The sequence below is a fragment of the Rattus norvegicus genome, chromosome 3 (assembly GCF_036323735.1).
Source record: "Rattus norvegicus strain BN/NHsdMcwi chromosome 3, GRCr8, whole genome shotgun sequence".
Taxonomy (NCBI): domain Eukaryota; kingdom Metazoa; phylum Chordata; class Mammalia; order Rodentia; family Muridae; genus Rattus; species Rattus norvegicus.
This window is the reverse complement of record NC_086021.1, coordinates 29,910,864-29,914,539: the sequence shown is the minus strand read 5'-3', so window position 1 is coordinate 29,914,539 and position 3,676 is coordinate 29,910,864. Positions and strand designations below refer to the sequence as shown.

At 42.6% G+C, this 3,676-nt stretch overlaps 1 pseudogene; it reads left to right on the top strand.

Moving 5' to 3' along the window:
- The first annotated feature begins 2,685 nt into the window (after positions 1-2,685).
- Positions 2,686-3,346, top strand: Rnf138-ps3 (ring finger protein 138, pseudogene 3; annotated as a pseudogene).
- Positions 3,347-3,676: the final 330 nt, after the last annotated feature.

Genomic DNA, 3,676 nt, shown 5'->3' with positions numbered 1-3,676 from the left:
CCCTCGTGTCTCTGCTTGTTTATGGGGATCAAGGGAACTGGTCAAGATGCTCTCCTTGTCCTAGGGCCTTAGCAATTGTTTTAGAGGAAGAGGGATGGGGAAATGGCTAGAATGGATGGGTGCTCCTTCATGGTGGGTTTTTGGCAAAGGCCATGAAGGGCTGGATTGAGAGATGAAGTTTTTGTTACCCAGGTGCCTTTATTAACTTCTGTGTGTCATCTCAACACCAGTTGGTGAGTGTTTTTCGAAATATAAGAGGATGAGTATATGTGGCTCCAAGGCCAGAGGTGAGTTTCACTCCTATCGCCAGTGGAGATAGTGATCACCTGGTGGCCGTGACAGGAGTAGGGGAAGGGAGGCTACCTTTCAAGGCACAGACATGTCACAGAGATGACTAGATATAGGCACCTCCACTGTAGATCATCATTTTGACCCCTCTCTCCACTTCTACTGCAGTCCTGTCTATGTGGGAGTAGCCTGTCTCCAGAGGATATCACTGCCAGAACATTCTGACATCATGAGTACAGTTCCCAAAAATCACTGTAGGGCTTTCCCTGAGTCCTGCAATGAACAAAGTGTAACCAGGTACTCTTTTCTCCTGGGAGAGGAGAAAACCCACCCAGATTTCTCTGGATCCCACAGTAACTCCATTGAAATCTGTCCAAAATGGCCTACCAATATCTCCCTCTCTTCTATCCCTTGTTCTACCAAGTCAGTAAGGAATATCGAGAATGGCATCAGTGCATCTGTCACTACTATAATCTTTCCCTTCAGGAACAAGTTTTCTAAGCACACCTCAGCCTCAGTTTCATGTGTTGTCACCCACAGCTGGAGCCATACAACTACCATGGTCTTTTTCCAGTTCTGTCCCTCAACCTTGACTGGTTTTTGATCTCTCTGTTAATTTCCATCTACTGCATAAAGAAATTCTCTGAGGAAGGTTGAGAGATGCACTAATCTAAGAGTATAGCAGTAAACTAGGAATCAATTTAACACTATGTCCCTTTAGCAGAATAATAACACTAGGTTCTCCGTAGGCCTGTAACCTGTTTAGACGCGGGCCCTGATATCAGTGCCAGATAGGAGTTTCACCTAGTGGGACAGGACTTATATGCAGTCAGAAAGTGAGTAGTTATTCCCATAACATTCATGCCACCACTACAGTAGGTAGCATAGCAGAATAGAACTCTAGAAGATGCAGGATCCCTCACCCATATCACTGTGCTTAACGTTTTTCTTTTGATATAAAAACTGATAGAAACAACAAGCTCTTCTTATGCTATGGGGACCTTACCTTTTGGATCTTTGTGCTGTTTCTTAGTCTAGAACTTTTCTTGTGGAGTATGTAGAGCTTATGTCACACAATGTCATGGCAACTACAAACTAAGACATTTCCTTACTCTTATTTTTTTATCTTGTCTTATTGCTCTAGCTAAGTTTTTGAGCACTATATTAAATAAGATAGCAGAGGGTGGGTGCCATTGACTTGTTGCAGATTTCAGAGGAAACCCTTTCTGTTCTTCCACATTTATATGATGTCTACTGTAGGTTTCTCGTGTATAATCCTCATTGTGTTGATATATGTTCTCTCTGTTCTTGGTGTCTTCATGGCCTTCATGAAAGGATGTTGGCATTTGTCAAATGCTTTTTGGCTTCGGTTGAGATCATCATGTTTCTGTCGTGAGTCTATTAATGTAGTGAATTACATTTGGGGATTTGTGACCATTGAACCAACTTTGCACCCCTAGCATCTGATCTTCTTTATGTGATCTTGAACTAAGTTTGCGAGGTTTCCATTTAAAATATTTTCATCTATATTCATTAGGTAAATTAGACTATAGATTTTTTTCTGTGTTTTGTCCTTTTCCAGTTTTCACATCAGTGCAACCCTGGTTGTGCTGGCTAGTCTTACGTCAACTTGACACAAGCTAGCGTCATCATCTGAGAGGAGGGAACCTCAACTGAGAAGATGCCTCCATTAGAACAGACTGTAAACCTGTACGGCACATTCTTAATTAATGTTTGATGGGGTAGGCCCAGCCCACTGTGGGAGATGCATCCCCTGGGCTGGTGGTCTACCATTCTCATGAAAGCAGGCTGAGTTCCGTTGATGGTGAACAGTGCTATAGTGCATACGCCAGATAAATTCTATCCTCCCCAATCTACTTGGGTCATGGTGTTCATCACAGCCATAGAAACATAACTAAGACATGGCTTTGTGGAATGGGAGCAGCAGTGTTCCTTTCCTTTCTATTTTACAGAAAATTTGAGCAGCAATGGTGGTGTCTTCTTTAATGATTTGATACACTCAGTAGTGAATCCATCTGATTCTGAATTTTTCTTTGTTTAAAGACTTTTTGTTACTGTTTCTACCTCAGTGGCTGATAAGGATCTTATAACGTCTTGAATTAATTTTTTTTCGGACCTGGGGACCAAACCCAGGGCCTTGCGCTTGCTAGGCAAGTGCTCTACCACTGAGCTAAATCCCCAACCCCTTGAATTAATTTTTATAAGTTATATGTATTAGGAAATTTATCCATTTTTTCAGATGATTCATTTTAGGTAAATATGTTTTTAAAATACTCCCTGGAGCCCCCCTCAGGGCTCTCTCTCTCTCTGGGCGTCGGGCTCAGCGGCCACCTCGGCTCCTACAGGCGCCAGTGCCTCTCTCTCCCACCTCTCGCCATGTCCAAGGATCTTTCTGCGGACACGTCCTGCACAGAAGACTACTGCCCTGTCTGTCAGGAGATGCTCAAGACGTGGGTCCAGAGTGCGGCCTGTCATTTTCTGTAGAAATTGTTTCCTGACTGCAATGAGAAAAAGTGGAATACGTTGTCCCCTATGTCTCGGAAGTGTGACTAGAAGAGAAAGTGCATGTCCGAAACGGGCCATAGGTCTTGAAAATATCATGAGGAGGGTTTCTGGTAGTGTAGATGCTATTCGAAAAAGATTAAATTCTATTGCATGAGACATCATTAAAAATCTTGTAAGAAGTATGAGGATGAATATGGTGTTTCTTCTGTTGTTCCAAACGTTAAGATTTCTCAAGATTCAGTAAGGAGCAGTTCTTCTGGGCATCCCACCTTTAAGTGTCCCTTATGTCAAGAGTCAAATTTCACCAGACAACGTTTATTGGGTCACTGTAATAGTAACCACCTATTTCAGATAGTTCCTAGGACATGTCCTATTTGTGTGTCTCTTTCTTGGGGAGATCCTAGCCAGATTACTGGAAATTTCATTTAATCAAAGATATCAGTTTGGTTAGGGAGAGCTTGTGAGCCTTCAGCTAGATGAGGAAACCCAATATCAAACTGCTGTGGGAGAGTCTTTTCAAGTAAACAAGTGATGTATTAGACATCTCTGCCTCCTTGCTACCTGCCGACAAGTGCCTTCTTTAAGAAGAAGACATGAGGGGTTGGGGATTTAGCTCAGTGGTAGAGCGCTTGCCTAGCAAGCACTAGGCCCTGGATTCGGTCCCCAGCTCTGAAAAAAAGAAGACATGAAGTCACTGTTTTCAGTAATTTACTGTGCATATTAATAAAATTAATAATTCAGTCTATTGCGTTAGGTTTATAATTGAAAATAAAGGTGGGCCACCCTAGTTCCATTCTCTAGACAGTTACTTTAACAGCACAGAAAGGGTTGTAGCTCACTTGTGTGGCGAAAAGGGAATCCC